General features: G+C 28.3%; 3 pseudogenes across 1 annotated transcript; 1 reads left to right on the forward strand and 2 right to left on the reverse strand.

Annotated features, from left to right (window-relative positions):
- Positions 1-6314: 6314 nt before the first annotated feature.
- On the reverse strand, positions 6315-7980 carry LOC111293109 (AAA-ATPase At3g28610 pseudogene; annotated as a pseudogene). Its single transcript, XR_016345870.1, has one exon. The product of XR_016345870.1 is annotated as an AAA-ATPase At3g28610 pseudogene (transcript).
- Positions 7981-12389: 4409 nt separating this feature from the next.
- Positions 12390-13616, forward strand: LOC111302428 (vesicle-associated protein 2-2-like; annotated as a pseudogene).
- Positions 13617-17487: 3871 nt separating this feature from the next.
- LOC111293408 (AAA-ATPase At3g28580 pseudogene) lies at positions 17488-18614 on the reverse strand (annotated as a pseudogene).
- Positions 18615-20390: the final 1776 nt, after the last annotated feature.

Below are 20390 nucleotides of genomic sequence, written 5' to 3' on the forward strand. Positions count from 1 at the left end.
GGCCTTTTTACATGATGAAAAATTATGCTTTTTGCTCATGCATGCTGGATAATGAATAAGCACCGAACTTTTAGCTGAATTTTAAAATTTAAATTGTATAAATTAATTTAATTAAACTTCAAATTTATCATATAATATTTTTATTATTTTATTAACAACATTTTTTTTTATTTTATTGTCAGTACTATATCATGATCATATTCTTCACAACTTTCACGAATTTCATACCCAAAGACAAGGTTGGGTTTTGCTTTTTCTTTTATTTTATTTTCTAGATTAGCAGCCAGCTTCTGCAGGCTTTTCAACAAATTAAGATATGTTGCTAGAATTGGTGAAGATAATACCTTCAACTTCCAGGAAGGTGAAGAGGACTCCAAATGTATCTAGAAGTAAAAGAATTTTGTGACAAGAAAATATATATGATTAGAAATGAAAAATATAACTAACATCAAATATCTTAACAATAAAGATATTTATAAATCGAATCGATACTTTAAAATTTTAATTTTTAATTCGATCTATTAATTTATATTTTATTTGTATACACGAGTTTATGATAATTTATATTTCATATCTAAGATTCGATTTATAAATATTTTTATTATATTTAATTACTATTTAAAGGTTTTAGATATAAGATCTTGAACTTCTAAAATAATGATTTTAGATCCCAACCTTTCACAAATACAAAGAGAAAAAAATTATCATGATAAATATGGATTGAAATTTTGGATCCTCCAAATTGTACAGTGAAGAAGATGGAAAAAAAGTACACGAAAATTTAGGAGCATTTAAAGGCTGTGGGGTTTATGTAAATAGTGTCTTTCACCGTATATTTTTGTTGATGGATCAAAAAGAAGCCGCAATAATAGACTTTTCAAAGCTTTATAAAAATATACTACGTGCATGAAATATCAATTTAAAGAGGTACCAAAGTTTTCAAAGGCAGAAAACGTTTGGGAAGAAGCCAAAATTTTAGTGCTTAATCGGCCCCTTCCCTCCACTACTACTTCCCATGTTTGTCAGAATAAAGTCTGGCATACAGTTTCAGGTATATTAAAATACATATGGACTTGAATCGTTTTGTTGTTTAGTTGTTGATTTTAGCCCCCATTCCCAAGGAAAAGAAGGTCTAGTTTGTTTGTATAGTGTAAATCCTTTGAATTATGTATATTTAAAGGTCAAATTAATTGTTTAAATTTAAAAATATTTTGAACTTTTGAGAGAATTTGAATAAAAGATTAAAATTTATTAAATATGTTTAAATATAATTTTTAGATTCCTTAAATTACGAAGTGAATCTTGAACAAAAAAATTAATTTTTGAGCTGGGCCCAACCTAATTTGAATAAAAAATATATAATTAAAATATTATAATTATATAAATATATATATATGTAAATTTTTATTTTTGTATTTTATTTATAAAAAAGAATTTTTTAATTTTTTATTATATAAATTTAATTTAATGAATGAGTTTAGAATTTATTTTTTTATTTTAAATCAGGTTTGAAAAAATTTTAAAATCTAAAATATCATATCGAATCAAATTTGAATAAATATATAAGTTATTAATATCAAACATAAATCATATGTAATTCATGAACACCTCTAATTACAATTAGGTGAAGATTTTATAATAAAAATTACTACTTAAAAAAAAATAAAAATTTATAAAGATAATTTGGAGATAACAAAGTTATACATCCCTTAATATATCCCTTTAAAACTCCATTTTCTTTTCGTTTTATTTTTTTCAATTAGTTAGGATTATGAAAATAATTATAGCTATAAATTTCGTAGCACTTGTTGATTTAATGATTAAAATTCATGATTGTTTTTAATTTTGTATTTAAATCATTAGATTAATTAATTTTTTTGGTTAAAGGATTAAAAAAAGTCTTTAAACAAAAATTTAGTACTCATCTAAATCTTTATTATTTATTGTAAATAATTAAGACCTCGAACATTTATTTTCATCAATTGAGTCTTTATTAGATGAAAATTAATTAATTATTAATACTCATTTTCATCTAATCAATTGCTCAATTGAGGTAAAAATAAAAATTTAAGAGTTTAATTATGTGAAATAAATATTTAATAATTCAATTGAATTGAAATTTAAAATTTAATTGAAATTTAAAATTTAATTGATTATAATAAAATATCCTGAATTTAAATAATTATGAAATTTTTGTTAAAATTTTTTTAAATCATTTTACCATTTTTTATCTTTATGCATTTTCACCCTCTTATCAAATAAACCAAAAGGAACTAATAAAACTAGGTTTCAACTAAATAATATGATCCATAAATGGCCCAGTTCATCTCAACTTATCATATTGAATGTAAACCTGACAATCTAAAATATGATACAATGATATAATACAAATACGATAAGAATATAAAATAAAAAAAATGATATAACTTAAAATTTTTAATAATGATTATATCTAGGTTTAATAAAAATATATATATTTTATATTTTTATATCGTCATAAATTATGACACGTAATTTTTACATAAAATATAATATAAATATATAAATTTTAATATTTTACACAATATAAATATACAAATCGTCAAATTTAATTAAATGTAATATGAGAAAGAGTAAAATTTGACGATAAAGACGTGCTCCTTAATGGAAGGTCCCCTTTCCTCTCCAAATGCCAAACAACATAAATTAGTGTGAAGATTGAAGAGACTGTCATGCCCCATCTTTTGATACAATCAAGAGTAGGAGGATGAGAGAAAAAGTGAACTTTTTTGGAGGGATTTGATTACTTCTCGAATTAAAAGCTAAAAGCAAATAAAATAAATGCAATTAAATAAATAAAGCATATGTCATGTGCAAGAATGAATTTTATTAAACTTAGAAACTTGAATAAAATGGATCATTTAAAAAAAAAAAGAAAATAAATAAAATATTGCAAGACGATAAAATATATTGGACGAAAAACTCCAAAATCTTTTGACGCTTAACCCCAAAAAAAAAAAAAAAAAAAAAAAACTTTCTTTCCCTCCAACTTGTTTTGCAGACAAAGTACTTGACCAATAATGATACATATAATTAATTTACTGTTAGGTTTTATATTATTCAACATTTTTAATGTAAATTGAATTTTTTTTTAATAAAACAAATAAAAGAAGAAGAAGACAATCTAAGTTAAATTTGGTGTGTTAATAGGTGGATGGAGTGGGACTAATTATAGGTTCCTTCCTGTAAAGTGCCAAAAATATTAATTTTCCAACTTCCACTTCAAGCTCTATATTCTCCGACACTAAGACAAAAGTAAGTAACAGTTCCATGTTATTTGGTTAGGTGATTTTTTTTTTTATAAAAAAATATTGTAATTTGAAGATAAAAAAATATTATGTTAAAATTTAAAATTATTAAATATTATATTTTAAAAATAATAAATTAATTAAATTAAATTTAAAAAAAAATTTCTTCAATTTTAAAATACCATTTATTAGTGAATGTGTAATGATAGAAGGATTTAGGTTTAGTATAGTGGACTTCAGTATATAAAAAAAAATATATAGTGGACTTAAGAGTCAATGGACTTTTTTGTTATTATTGAAAATGTCAGGTTTCTAGAGACACCATGGAATTTTCAGCCCAAACTATTGGAAAATAGATTAATGTTGCATCATATCAATAAATTTTTGTAAAGGCTATTTTTGGCTCGACCTATGCCTAAATTTGACAACTTCTTTGTTTGCTTTGGCTAAAACTAAGTGTTTTTTATTTGAAAAAATTTTGAAAACTGTTCTAATATATGTCAGTGTAATTTTTTAATTTTATAAATAAAATAAAAAATAAATATATTTTTTATTTTTATTTAATTATTTATTTTAAATATTCTTTAAAGACTATATATTTTAAAAAGTGTGTCACCTTATTAATTTTGTGAAATTTAAAATTTTTATTGATAATGAAAGAAACAATTTTTTTTTATACAAATAAGAATTATGCATAAATTATTGAGACAAATATTCATATATTGGCAAAAACATGTTTTATTTAGTTTTTCATTATAAAAATGTTTAACATCTAAATAATTAATTAATTACCAAAATATGTTTGGTTCAAGTGATAAAGGGAATTTACTTCTTTTGCTGTTGTTGGGGGCTTATGAGAAGATAATTTATAATGAATTTATTAGATTCATTGTAGATAAGCATATTTGGATCAACTCAAAAAAATATATTGAATAAAACCTAAAAATCCTTTGCTATTAAATAAAAAAAATCAATTAATTTTAAGTACTTTACCAAATAGGTACTTTTTTATTGAACTCTTTCACCTAAATTGTAGATTTAATCTCTTTTCCTTTTTGTTGTAATTTAAAAAGTAAAAAAAAAAATTAAGTGGAAAATGTGTAAACTAGACATGATGGTTTTTTATTATTATTATTGTAATTTGAAAAGTTAAAATAAAAAAAGAAAAGAAAAGAAATTTTAAGTGGAAAATGTGTAGACTAAACATGATGGTTACTTATAAGTTACAACCTAGCAATTTCCTAAATAGATTTTGGCCAAGTCCCCAAATAGAAAAAAAAAAAAAAAAAAAAAAAACACATGGTTTATTTCAGTTTTCTTCTGCTCTAGATTTTTGGGAAGCTTGGCATGAAATTTCAATGATTATGACAGAAAGGGAATTCCATGTCAATTTATTAAATTAACCCTAAATCAATCAATATTTTAAGTGAAAAATGGAGCCAATTCATAGAACTTCTAGAAATACAACAAAACAATTTGGCCTCGTTCAACACCAACATTTCTCTTTAATTCATATCTTTTCCAATTTGACAAGACATCATGAGTATTGGTTGATTTTCAAACTTTTTTTTTTTGCCCATTGTTGATTTTCTAAGTTGTAAGCCGCCTAATTAATCCATCATTTTTTTGTTGTTGTCGATGTTTTATTGGTACCATATCGATATGCATGTATAAAATTCATACATTTAAGTTTATATTTTGTTTCACCTTTTTTGGTCAATCCATCAATTCATATCAACCTGTATCGATCATTTTGATTTGTACTTATCATATTTGTTAGTAGAAGATTTTATTTTTGTATTTTTTTAAATTTTTTCACTTGTTTTTAATTAATAAAAACAATATAGGCTCATTAAATTACATTATTTAATAATAACTTGCTATATTTTTTTAATATTTTTATATTTATTTCGTTTGAGATTTAACAATTTTAGATATTGAATAGTTATAATAGACATAAAACTATGTATAATCGAAGTATATTCGTAATATATTTTATAAATAAAATATTAATTATTCAATTCTTTTTGGAACATTTTTTTTAGCACACGACTTTCAAAGAAGAAAGATCGAGGAAAGGGAACTAGATTTTGAGGTAATGGCTGATTCATGGGGCTGACGAGAGCATACATGATTTGTAACCATTGTCTAAAGTCAGAATTAGCCGCCATCTACTTGTCTCCAATAAAATAATCATAATAGCAAGGAAAACAATCTTTTTCATGTAGAATTTGTCAGATAGTTTTGTTTAGGATTTTCTGAAGCATCCTAATATATATAAATGGTAAGTGAGATTTATGAAATTATTGTGTCTTACTGGGCATGTTAGAATGGGTTAGGCCCTTATTTTAATCTTGGATTGGATAGAGACATAAGCATTAATGGTTAATGCCCAGATAACTTAGGCCCAAAACATGGGATCCAAATAAAATTTTGGCCCAATTGAACTTGAAATGTCGAGTCAAAAGTAGAACTTCAAGAATCAGGATTTTTTTTTTTAAAAGAATTTGGAATTTAATTTTATATTAATCGAAGTGGCATCCAGATTCAAATTTAGTAGCATTTTTTTCTATCCTCGTACTGTGGCCAATCATGTTGTTTTAATAAAACTCAATAAACTTGAATTAAGAGACTAATAGGATTTTTCTATAACATGAAAATAATATAAGAAAAAATATTACGATTTAAAATTGATAAAAATAAAAAATATGTTTCGTATTTGATATGTTTATATAAATTATAATACAATAATTTTTATATTTTATAAGTGATTGATACAAATGGGACGCAAATCAAACCATCTCTTTTGCATAGAACTTTAATTCTATCTGTAAAGCTTTTAGAATCATATTTAACTTGCCTTTTCACCGGCACGAATTCCACTGTTTGTTAAATTACAAAAGATCAACATATTGGAAAAGTTCATATTTGTTTTCACTTGAAGCTTGGATATGTTTATGGTGATTTTTAGGCCTACCCAGAATGAAATATATGCAAGAACAAGAGAAGATGGTTAAAATTTTCAAGTAGTGGGAAAATTCAGTACCATCGGTAATCTACTAAAATATTCATAGCTGCAGTGCAGTTCAAAAGCAAAAGCTACACTGAAAGATTACATTGTAATCAAGGTTGGAATCATCAACTAAGACTGGAACAGCCATCTTTTCTTAATCAAACTAGTACAAAATTTCTTGGTTCTTCCTTCTTTTTGGACTTCGAGTTTTTTTTGCATTTCAGCTTTCAACTTTGCATCTTCTGTGGCATGCTCAAGAGCTTGAATCAGGCTGTCAAAACAAGGATCTGGGTCTTTCTTCTCATGCTTTGGCATTAAATTCTCTGCTACATCAGCTGGAGTCATGTCTGTTTCCTTCAACAAAGCGCCAATCTTTCCAAACAAGTCATGTGAATCGAGATCCAAATAATTCCTGGCCAGAGTCTTGAATGCTTCAAAACTGCAATATGAAAGTTCAATGTGCAAATCCATTCGCCCTCGGCGAATTAGAGCTGGATCAAGTTTGTTAACATGATTAGTAGTGAACAAAAAGATCCTGCCAGTTCCACTAGCTGACCAAGCACCATCAATAAAATTCAAAAGTCCAGAAAGCGTAACTTTACTGGTCTTTTCATTTTCAGATTCCTTCTTCTTTTTATGATTCGGACCAAGCCCCAAATTTTCACTGCTTTTTGCTCTTTCCTTATCTCTCTGACCAGTTACATCCAGGGAGCAATCAAAATCTTCAATCACAATTATCGACTTAGTTGATGTTTCAGTCAATAGCTTCCTAAGCTCAGTGTTGTTTTTAACAGTTGTCAACTCAAGATCATAGATATCATAATTCAAAAGATTAGCCATGGCAGCAATCATAGTGGACTTACCAGTTCCAGGTGGACCAAAACGGAGATAACCTCGTTTCCATGGCTTCCCAAGCTTGGTGTAATAATCTTTTCCTTTACTAAATGTCAACAGGTCATTGATGATTTCTTCCTTCTTCTTAGGATCCATTGCTAATGTCTGAAATGTAGCCGGGTTCTCAAATGCTATGTCACTCCACAAATTCTTCTTATAAGAACTCCATTGCTCACTAGGATTGTTGGTATAAAGCCTTCTCTGCTTATTCCTGGCCTTAATGGCCTTGCCTTCTTCCAGAACATAATCCAGGTATGGCCCTGTTATTAAATCACGGTGACGTCTATGGAAGATGAGCTTGTAATACTTGTCCTCAGAACTAGCAGAACAGGAAGGGTCTAAAACCCACCAGACCTTGACCCCATCAAATTCATCAGAGACCTTACTGCCATCTCTTGTCAAGACAAGAGCTTTGCTATTTTTTATCAGGCTAACTTTAAGCTGTGCAGCTTTGGTGGTTGATCTGGCCCCAACATATGTTTCAATTGCACTGTAGGCTTGGTTGCTCCAGTAACCTGAGTACTCAGGAAATGTAATCTGGATATATGGAGAGAAAAAACTAACCAACTTATCACAAAAGTTTTGCACTAAAGAAAACTGTTGAAGGGTGGCCAAAACAAAACTGTTCAAGAGTGACTCTGAGTTGGTAAGGAAAAAACTGTTGTAGTGTAGCTAAAGCAAACATCAAGCCAACAATGCTTGATCCTATTTGAGCCCATGACTCTCCGATCATCATCTTTCTTTTCTCCTATCAGGGACACTATGGGGCCGGAAACACTTGACTCTTTGGCTAAGTTGTGTTATATATATATAGTTAAAAAAAAAAAAATCAACTTGAATTTGTGTTTGTGTCCTTAGGCCATAGGGAAAATTCACAGGAACTTCATCTGCTTTTCCCAACTTTTGTTCACTCCAATTTCTATTCTGGGCTTTTTGAAAGCTATCAAATGCTTTTATCTTTTATACAGAAAATGGGACGGTTTAGCTTTTGGGGATTGAGTAGAGTTGGTATCGAGGCGGGGCCGGTCCGATTTTTGCTTTCCCCACCTCCGACCCTAAGCCTTAGTGCTTTTACCTGATACTCGACTCATCCCCGTTCGGAGGTTTTAGTGGAAAAACCCGACCCCAACCCGTTACAAATATTATTTACCCGAATAAAATCCGACCCGACCCAACACGAATTCAGTTTATTATCAATTTAAATTTTCACATGAAATAGCATTTGTAACAGACAAACACATTTAGACCATGGAGCATAATTTAATGTGGATTTACAGTCAAATTCTAACTATAAAAATAGTCAAATTTAAATTTTCAAATGCTATAACAAACAAACACATTTAGACCATGAAGCATAATTTAATATGAATTTATAGTCAAATTCTAACTATAAAAATAGGCTGCAATTAAAGATACAATTATATATTCATCCAATTACAAGAGGCATCAAGTAAACACCTACAAGACCTCACAACAGCTTTCAGTTCAAACATAACAGCTTCCAACTCAATCACAATAGCTTTCAGCTAAAAAAATGTTGTCACTAAGACACTTCTGGAAATATTAATATCTGATAAAAGTTTTTCTATCCAATCTTCTAAAAAACACCTTCTCTGCAATAAACTAACTATTTTGAGAATATTATTATTAAAAATGTTATATTATTCTTAAAAAATATAGAAATAAATGAAGCTCATCTTAAACATTATCAAAAGGAGAATGCACACCATTTATTGTCCACTAAATAACAAAAATGCATGATCAATTTTTAGATTACCAATAAATAATGAGAAAAAGGCTAAAACAGTAAAGCTGGATGTGATACACTATACAATATTCACCTAGTTCATTGGCATGACCAATAGCAATAGAAGTGTCATGTACCTTTTGTCCAGATCACAATAAATCATTTCATAATCACTAAGCTCCATATCATCATTCTCCTCTAACCACACTAATCCTATAAAATAAAACAATAAGATGAATAAATAAATCTCATAAAATAATATATTTAAAAACAATAACATAAAAAATGAATTAGTCAAAAAGGATAATATTATTTACCAAACTAGTTATCTTTTCCTCAATCTCACTCTCATCAATATTTTCATATAAAGACTTTTCTTCTAATGAAATTGACCTTACAAATGAAATAATAAAATATTAACAAATAATATATAACAACAAAATATAATAACTAACAATATGTTAAAATAAAAAATAAAATTGCATAATATGCATTACTGTACCTTCTTTTTCAGCCCATAACCAATTTTGACAACATGTTAAAGCTTTCATAGTTGATGGATGAAGTCTATTGCATTATACACTCACCAACCTTTCTCCAGTATTAAAAGTAGACTCTGAAGCAATAGTAAAAATTGGTATGGCATAAATATCTCTAACAATAAGTTGTAAGATCGAAAATTGAGGTCCAGTTAGTTTCCACCAATTAAATATATCAAAATTTCCTTTTTTTGGTATGACTTTTTCATCCAAGTAATGATCTAACTCTGATTTTATTTTTTATTTCTTTTTTTTTTCTTGAAACAAAATCAACATAATCTCCCAAATTTCTCAATTCAGTAGCACCAACACAATCTAAAGATGAAAAGCTTGAAATAGAAGGTCCTTCTTCCTTTTTCAAAGCCAATTTCTCCCCATACTTCTTAAGCAAATCTCGATATATTTGCACAATCTTTCAATTTCAAATTCAGCATTTTCTCCATAAATCTTTTCAAAGTAATACTCCAACAACTCTGTTTTGTACCTTGGATCTAAAATTATGGCAACACCCATTATACCATGCACATAATTTCAATATTTTTCAAATTTGCCTAACATGCTCACAGCCATACATGAAATAATTATATTGGAATGCATAATCCATTCATTCAATACCAATATGATTTTGTAAATATTAGGAAAATAAAGATTTACAGTAGCATATTTTGTGCCAAAAAACCCTTCAATGATATCATAAAACAATTTCAACTTCTCACAAACCTCAGTTGCAATGATTCAATCATTTTCAGTGGGTAAATATTTATATAAAGGATCATCATGTAATTGTACACAACGAGAAAAAATATCTTTATAAAACAAAGCTGTTCGAAACATCAAGTAAGTAGAGTTCCATTGTGTTTTGACATCAACACACAATTTTTTTAAAGTTGGAATACGCAATTGACATACTGCCTCTTCAAATTTTTCCCACCTATTTGGTGTAGCACCCCAAAAAAGGACACTATCACGAATTCTTTCAATTTCATCTCCAATCATACTCAATCCATCTTTCACAATCAAATGCAAAATGTGTGCACAACAACGCATATGAAAAAAAGCCCCATTAAGCAAAAGTGTATCACAACCAATTCTATCAATTAACAACTCAATAACACCATCATTCACACTACAATTATCCATTGTAATAGATGAAAATTTTCTATCAATATTTCAATCTAAGAAACATTTCATCAAACTTGAAGCAATTACCTCTTTCGTATGTGGAGTTGGCACATATTCAAACCTAATTAAACAATCAATTATTTACACTAATTTAATAATTAATTCAACAATAATAATTACTTAATAAAAAATAAATACTATCAAAATAAAACAATTTAATAAAATATACATGATGATACATTTTTGTAAGTTTCATTGATTATCAATGTGATGAGCAGCGACAGCCATATATCCTCTTTTTTGGTGATTAGCAGTCCACATATCAGTGGTAATAGCAATTTTCCCTTCATTAGCTTCTAATTTGGATATTGTTTTTGCCTTTTCTTCTTTGAAAATCTTTAAAATATCATTCTTTATAGTATTTCGAGAAGGCATAGCAAACAAAGGTTGGAGACTGTAAGAATACTTTCTAAATTGTACATGATCAACCATTGATAAGGGATATTCGTGCATGATTATCATGTTGGCAAGCTCCCTCCTTGTGACATTTTAATCAAAGGAAAAGTTTTTTAGTGTTACTTTTCCATCTACCTTCTTTTGATTTGCTAACAGCACTGGTTGACGAATATCCATTTGCAATCACTTGCTGCACCTTTTTGAATGATCACGCAAATGACTTGTTCCATTCTTAAAAGCACCACCAAGTTTTTTCTTACAATAATTGCATATTGCCTTCCATTCATTATTGATCTTCTCTTTTTAAAAATGTTTCCATACTTCTGATTTTAGCTTACTTGAGTTATACCCATTATCATCAACTTCAGCACCATCGTTAGTCACACTTAGTAGTGGAGTTTTATTTTCATCAGATGTTGGAATGAGAGTTTGTTGAATTTGTTATTGATGTGAGGTAGAAGTAAGAGGTGTTAGGAAACATGAATTATCTCCCAAATTAGACATTTTACCTTCATTCATAAAAAAGAAAAATTAGAGTTAATTCTACTGAAACAATTGAAAAACAAACTTAGAATCTAAGTAACAAAAAAATTAGAAAAGTTCATTCCATAAATAAAAAGTAAAAGATAATCCTACCATGTACAACTTAGCATGCACCTTTAGGTTGTTCACTTAGCATGCAACTTTAGCCAAATAAAGAGGCTAATTAACATATAAAACAAGTTAAAATATCTTCATTTGTCTTCACTAATGTAAGAGAATCAGATTTCTACAAGCAGGATATTTTCAAAGAGCATAAATGTTTTAGGATTGTATATTGATATATGTGCATATAATGAATGAATTTCAAAGTTTAAGTGGCCTTATAATGGCTCGTAACTAATGATGTAAGAAAATTAAGATAGTTTTAGTAGATATGAGGTCACCTGATCAAGGGACCCTACACATTTCAATGATTTTGCTATCTAGGATAGGGCAAGAATTGGGATAAGCTGATAAGGGTAAATTTTCTGGCCTTTCAGGTGCTTTATATTTAGGACATGTTCCTTTGAAATAGCTGGTATCTATTGCATCTGATAATTCATGATTAATTTTTTAAGAGTACAAATTTATTGAGGAAACAAAAATTACATACTTGACAAAACTGATAGCCTTAATCCTTAGGACAGTCTCATATTGTGCTACCTAGCTAGACAAGTGAATCAAAGCTAGTGATGCAACTTAGAAATAAAATATAGTACTGAATTTCTCATATTATGGTCTCTATCATTTTTTTTACTCTCTTGTGCTATGCTATATATTCTTATCTTTTTTTTTTCCATTTAGTTACCATGCAAGCTCAGCGTGAAGCCCCTCCTGATATGATATATAAAGATAAGTTCTTAATTCAAAGCACAGTTATCTTAGTAAAAGCAACCAATGAAGACATTATGTCTGCCGCAATAAGTGATTTTTTTGTTTTTCTTGTGCTTAATTGATAATAATAGTAAGTGACTTTTGCTCATTGTTTTGCTTGACAGTTTGTCAAAGACAGTGGAAGATATATTAAAGAGAACAAGCTTAAATCAATTGCAAAAGATCCAGTATTCAATGAATCAAGGAATAGATTATGATGTTTCAATTGCAAAAGAGCCAATATTCAATAAAGTTGGGATTATTGCACCACTGCAAATGGTTAGATCTACTTTGTCTATTTTTTTAGCCCTTAAAGTCAAGTTATACATATATGTACTTGTATGTGTGATTGTATTATCTTTTAAAAGAAAATACATATTTTTTTTAATCTAAAAGTGAACTTGAAGAGATTTTTTGTTTGAATATGAGATTTAAACATATACTTTAAGTCCATTGACGAATTTTGTACCTAATACCTCTAAGAAAATTAATAAATTATCAATGTTCTCTTCACTGCATCAGGTTGCCAAGGTTGAGGAGTCAAAGATGATAAAACCTATAAAGGATATGAAATGAAAGCCAAGGAAGATATGTTCTATGCGGAGGATTTAAAGCCAATGAAGGATGCAGAGCTAAGCTGAAAAATGATGTTAATATTAAGGACTTAAAATTAATAAAAGACATTGAGCTGAAGAATGATGTTAATGTTAAGGACTTAAAATTAGCAAAGACAGTGAGCTAAAGCTAAAGAATAATAATTTCAATAGCAAGGAGTCAAATGTAGAATCAAAGTCAGTGAAAGATATTCTTGATACTAAGAAATTGAAGTCAATGAAGAAAAATGAGTTCAATGCATTGAATGATGGTGAGGTGAAAACATTGAAGACTACAGAGGAGATAAAGTTCGCTAAAGATGTGGAGAAAATGAAATCAAAACTAAATTACCTTGAATCTAAGCTAGCCGATGTAAGTTTATTTATATGACAAAGAATGATGCTTAATATTGACAGTTAAAAAATAAGGTTGAATTATATTTTGCCATCCTTAATTCACATCTGTTGTCATGTCATACTATAAAGTTTCAGTAACACCATAGGTAATTTCCTTTTCAAGCTAAAGCTACTATTTCAAAATTGACAGAGAAGAAGAGGTTAAGCACTTAAAAAATGAAGATCTCACAAGAAGGACTAGTAAGTTTTCTATCTATGCATTCTTTTTATAGGTCATTGTTATATGTTCCATATCACGTGTTCAGTCATGGACAATCCACATCAAGCGCCCTAAGACACTTGATAACAGAAGCAAGCTTAACAACCACACTTGCTTGCAACACTTGCAGATAATTCTTAATAAATTCCCCTAGTTTCGACTTAAGAATTTTAATTTTTTTCGAGTAACCTAAGACAGGTATCATGTTTTTACGCACACTACAACCATTCATTAAAGGGTATTCATTTAATATCATCAACAGTTAATCCAAGTCTTTGTAAAAACTCAACACGCTCGACATAACCTTAATAGTAGAGGGTAATTCTAAATTCTCTAATTCATCAAAGATTATTCCTAAGGTTTTAAATGAAAATGAAGAGATTGATTTACCAATAAAAAAAATTTGATACTTGTAAATAAAATCTATAAAGGAGATGACTTTGGCTTACCTCAAAACTGCTGTCTGCTGGTAGCTTGGTACTAATGGAGATTATTTAAAGGAAGGCTCAGCTGTTGCAATTTTTGTCTCTCAGAAGAGGAAACGATCGCTCTTAGGTACAAATGGTTGGTCGACCCGTCGTCTTTCTGTCCTGTTGACTTTCCTCTTTCTGGCTTGATGGCTTTTTTTATAGAAACAGAAGAAATATTTGAAGGAAGAAAGCTAAATAGATGAAAGTTAAATGGATGAAAACAGGTGGGATGGCTGGAATTGGATAGGTGGATGAGAAATTTTGAAGAGATTGGAAGAGATGAGAAAGATAGGATGACTGGATGGATGAAAAATAAGAACACTGAAAGAAATCAAAACTCAAAAACCCTAAAAAAATTACATATATATTAAGGGTATTTTAGTAAATATCTCGGGTCGAGTCGGGTCGAGTTTCATATAAACTCGACCCAACCCGAAACCCGTTTTTTAAAAAAAAACCCGACTCTAAATGATCAAATCGGGTCGAAAATCGATAGTTTCGGGTTAATTTGCCGACCCTAGGATTGAGTCTTGAAGTTTTCATTGCTTTGAAAGGTAAAGCAAGTAACCCCCTTACCCCATGAAGTTCACATTTAGTTTGTTTAATAAAGGAACATAAAAATATTGTTTAAGATCACTGGTTAAGCTTAATAAACGAATAAAAATCAAATATATTTACAAATAGTTCACCGAAAAATTTATTCATTTACACCTCTAATTGCAAAACATGGAATTTGTATGGCAATAGTGTAAGTCTTACCTAGGAAAAAAAAAGAAAAATTCAAAAATTGTTCCTTGTGAACAAATTTTATGTTCTTTTTTATGTCCATAATGTTTAAAGTTTAAAGTTATGGTATTTGATCTAAAACTCTATGTTAAAGTTGCATTTATATAAATTAGGTGATACTTGAGCAATGACGTAAGTAAAATTTTTTATTTTATCATTTTTATTTATCAAGATTTTTTGTAAATTTTATCTAATTAAAAAAAAAGATAAAAAGTAAAAACGCTAAATAGTATGATATGTGGATATTTAAAGGTATCCTATTATCACAAAATATATCTAATAAAAAATATAAAACAAAAAATAAATAAAAATTAAAAAGAACAAAAAAATTTTAAAAGAAACTTATAAAGGGTACCACATAAAGATCCCATTAAGTTTAAAATATTAATCTCTTAAATTAAAGCATCAAATAATAACTTTATTAATATAATATATATATAAATATATAAAATTAAATTAATTATAAAATATATACTTATATATATATAACCTAAAATAAATCGGGACAAAGCATCTTATACATACTTCTACTCTTATCTCGTATTTTATTAAAACTTGATCGCTTCTAACTCAATTCTGATTTAAAAAATCGCTTTCATTAGATTTGGATGGTTTGAAACCCATCAAATACGAAATGTTTTGAGATATCCATCAATTGGCATCTTTTTGCTGTAAACTTTTTTAAATTAAAAAAATATAAAAACTAAATGAAGATATCTTCATTGGTCTCATTTTTTAACAAAATTAATTTAATAAAAAAGGCATTGAAAAAAAGGAAAAAAGAGTTTTATTCGGGTAATATGTGGACATCCTAATTAAGTTCAAAATATTATTTTTTAAAATTAAAATATTAACTAATAACTTCATTAGTTAAAAAATAGAAAAAAAAAAGGAAATTAAAAGAAAGAGATTATCGATGTGTCATGTCAACATTAAAATTGAATTTACAATTTTAGTACATTAAATTAAGGTATAAAATAATGATTTTATTAATAATATCCATATATATAAATATAAAATTAAATAGATAATATATATATATATATATATATATATACACATATCATAGGATGGCTTGAGACAAAACAAATTAAATATACTTTTGACCCTTAAAAAAATTGACCCAACTTAACTTAATATTAATTTTTTACAAAAAGGCCACTATCAAATTGAAATGGATAGAAAGCTATTCGATACTAATTGTTTTATCATTCTTATTGATAGGTTCATTTTGCTGTAAAATTGATTTAATTTAAAAAATACAAAAAATAAAAGTAAAAAATTAAGAAAGAAAATAAACAAATGGAAGTGTTATGTGGACATTTCTATTGACATTAATTTTTTATAAAATTTATTAAATAAAAATAAATGAAAAAAAATCATCTACTATCACATCTAGTCAGATCGAAACCCATCAAATACAAATAATTTTGCCATCCTTATTCATCGATTAATTTTGGTACAAAATTTATGTAATTTCAAAAAAAAATTCAAATTGAGATGTCACGTAAATAACTTCATTTACTTTTTTTAACAAATTTATCTAAATTTTAAATGTTAAAAAATTTGGTAAAAAAGAAAAAAAAATATAAAGTGTCATATCAACACTTTAAATGAAAATCAAATAAAAATCAAAATAAAAAAATTATATAACGGATAGATGGATGATTACGTCTTAATTATATATAAATAAAGTATTTTATTAAATTAAAATATTAAATAATAATTTTATTAATATAAAAATATATAAAATAAAATAAATAATTTAAAATATAATTATACGTACTTGAGATAAGATCAAAGATTCTAAACTCACTTCCAACATGGCTTTGATTTTTAAAAAAGAAAAATCTCAACTTGATCCCAAATGTTTTAAAAATCAGCATATATTAAATTGGACTTAACAGAAGTCCATGGATTATAAGTTGTTTTGTCATTCTTATATGTATGTATTTTTTTTCTTACAAAATTAATCTAATTTAAAAAGATAAAATTTTAATACAAAAAAGTTAATTTTTTAAAATACAAAAAAATGGCAAAAAAAAGAATAAAAAAAAAGCCAAGAAGAAATGGCATGTGAATTTATTAAATTAAGCTATCAAATAATAATTTTATTAATATAATACATATATATAATATAAAATTAAATTAATAATAAACATATATTTATATATACTTGGACGAAACGAAACATCTTGAATTCATATTTGACTTAACCCTAATTTTGTGAAAAAAAAAAAACTTGATATGATATTAAATTAAAAAATATATACTTATTAGGTCTGAATAGATTGAAACTAATCGAATACGAATTATTTCATCATACATATCTTCATTGATTTTTTTTTTTAAATTTATTTATCAATATCGTAAATATATATCGTAAATATAATATTGCAAAGTTTAATAACTGTAATTAAAACATCAAATTATGATAAGTAATAGTATTTATCAATTAACTTCAAAATATTAGATAATATCACTCATTTTAACCTTAATTTCAACCTTTATCTACCTGCTACATAGTCATGATAATTAATTGAACCAAAGTTTTTTGAAACGAGGCTCAAGCTAATCATACCATAAAGATTAGCTTAATGAAGCTAATTCAAAGTCTCAAGTATCATCTTCTTCACTGCCTTCCTCTTTATTTGATGGATCTTTCTCTTCTCCATCTTCCTATAATGATTCCTCTTTTTTTGTGTCATTCTCAGCCTTCTTTTTTGCTTCTTCCTTGGTAGTCCTTAGGGCCTGAATCAGGTTCTCCAAGCAAGTTTCAGCTTCCCCTTTGATGGTTTTTGGCATTAAACTCTCAGCAACATCAGCAAGGGTCATGTTAGTTTGCTCCAACAAATTCTGACTTTTGCTAAACAAATCATGCGATTCAAAACCAAGATAATTCTTAGCCAGCACCTTGAACCGTTCAAAATTACAATAAGATAGCTCAATTTGCTTATCCATCCTTCCTTTCCTGATAAGAGCTTCATCAAGCTTCTCCACATAATTAGTAGTAAATATGATTATTCTCTCCCCACAACTTGCAGACCAAATGCCATCGATAAAATTCAATAGGCCTGAGAGAGTAACCTTGCTGCTTTTGTCATCATCTTCATCCTCTTCGTTCTTAACAGTTGTCTTCATTTCCATGGCATCCTTTTTCTTTCTGTTTTTCTTTCGTTGGCCAGCAATATCCGAGGAACAATCAATATCCTCAATGACAATGATAGACTTGCTTGAAGTTTCAATCAATAGCTTCCTCAGATCAGTGTTATCAGTCACTGCTGTCAACTAAAGATCATAGATATCATGGTTGAGAAAATTGGCAATGGCAGCAATCATAGTCGATTTACCTGTGCCAGGTGGCCCATAAAGAAGATACCCACGCTTCCAGGCTTTACCGATCCTTGCATAGTAGTCTTTTGACTGACTAAAAGTAATAAGGTCATCCATTATCTCCTTTTTCTTGATTGGATCCATCGCCAAAGTTTCAAAAGAAGCTGGATGCTCAAAAACCACATGGCTCCACATAGTCCTTTTCCTATCACTGTAACCCTGTCCTGAAGCATTAGTGTAAAGCTTCCTGTTCCTGGCCATTAACCCTATAAGATGGTGACAGCTTTTTCTCGTCTATGCAATTTGGATGGAAAATAATTGGAGAGGAAACTTTAATGCAATATGATGATGATATCTCGACCCCACAGGTTGATGTCATTCCAGATGCAATATGTTCTCATGTTCTGAGTTTGGTTTGTACTACTGTACGGACTTTATTTATCATCTTTACCTGAAAACCAAAGGAAATTTTTTAACTGTTTCTTCTTCAAAATCCCAGTTTTTGACTATTGGAAACAATTTCAAAGAGTAGCTTTAACTGAAATTTAGCCAAGAGGCTTAGGATGCTTGTCAAACATAGAGCAATTTGGTGAGAAGTATTGTTGTAAAAATTAGAAATGAAAGCTAGCTTTGCATACCTGTGAAGAACTATGGATAAGCAAAGAAATTGCAGGGTATATCTTTCACAAGGCGACGGCACTTTGCTGGGTTCTGAGGATGGGACAGTTGGTATCTGGCATCCTACCCCTTATACTCTTGAAAATACGTTGAATTATGGTCTTGAGAGAGTTTGGACAATCAGGTTCAGGTATGATGAAGGTGTTGGTATTTTAGAATATTGGTGTTGACTCTGATGCAATCAATGCAGCTTGATTCGTCGAAATATTGATGTTACTGTGAAAAACCTCCACTGGGCTGACGATTTGGTGGGAATTTGCCATTTGTACAATATCTTTCTACTGCAAATTTATAGCAATATCATTGAAAGAGTTGGTTTAACTGAGATAAATATAGCCTGCAGGATTAGGAAAACATATAAACAAGAAAGACAAAGGAGATGAATGATCCATACAGATCGCAATTTGTGTAAGAAAAATTATATATATATATATATATTGCAAAGAAATGGAAGATTTGCTTACCTGTTAGACACTAAAGGAAAACATGAAGAAGAAGATAAGCAAAGAAGTTGCAGGGTATCTTGTCACAAGGCGACGGCACTAATTTTCTGGGTTGCTTTGCCTTGCCATGCCATGGGAAACTAGCTAAAAGTAAGGAAGCAACCAAATAAAAAAGCCAGTGCCATCGCTCCTGCGACAAGACTCCCCCAACTTCTTCTTTTTTGGATTTCTTGCTTGTGCTTTTCTCTGCATATTCTCAATGGTTTTTCCATGCTTCATATCTGTTCTTATAGGCCTGAACTGGAGACTTAAATTCCCATTTCAATGCATGGAAATTGCATTTGGGAGAGAGGATTGCTCTAATGTGCTGGCAAATGAAAGAAAAGTCTTCCAAGACTTAGTTAATTAATCACTAAAATGCGTTCAAAATTGTTGAAAGTCTCATTTAAACGTACTAAGCTCACCAAACTTATAAAATTTCCCCTTTTTTATTTTAGAAAATGAGAAAACAACAATACCTTTAACTCTCTATTTATTTAATTATAATTTTTATCATTTCACATTTCTTTAAAAAATAAATAAATATATGTTTCACTCTTGACCACCTAATTTATTCTTTCCCGTTTCATATTTCAAATTGTTTAATATGATATGTTTAAATATATTTCTCATAATTGAAGACAAATTCAAAGTGATAATCTCTTAATTAAACAAAGTTTTTGAAAATTCATGAGAAAACACTGACCTTTTCAATATCCAACTTATAAATAAAAAAAAATGTTTACATATGGAATGGGATTTAAATTTAAAATATATTGAATTTCATTTTTTAAATATAATTAAATAAATCGATTAAATTAAATTTTAAATTGAAGATATTTTCTTTCATTCATATGCACGGAAAGCTTTTTTTTCCCCCAACTCACGTGCTAAGTATTATAAGCATGCTAGTGGCTTTGGACCAAACGTTACTATTCCTTCCACCACGTGCATTATACCACTAGTAACGACATTTTTA

This window comes from Durio zibethinus, chromosome 10 (assembly GCF_047325235.1).
Source record: "Durio zibethinus cultivar Kanyao isolate XHJ-2024 chromosome 10, ASM4732523v1, whole genome shotgun sequence".
In the NCBI taxonomy this organism is placed as follows: Eukaryota; Viridiplantae; Streptophyta; class Magnoliopsida; order Malvales; family Malvaceae; genus Durio; species Durio zibethinus.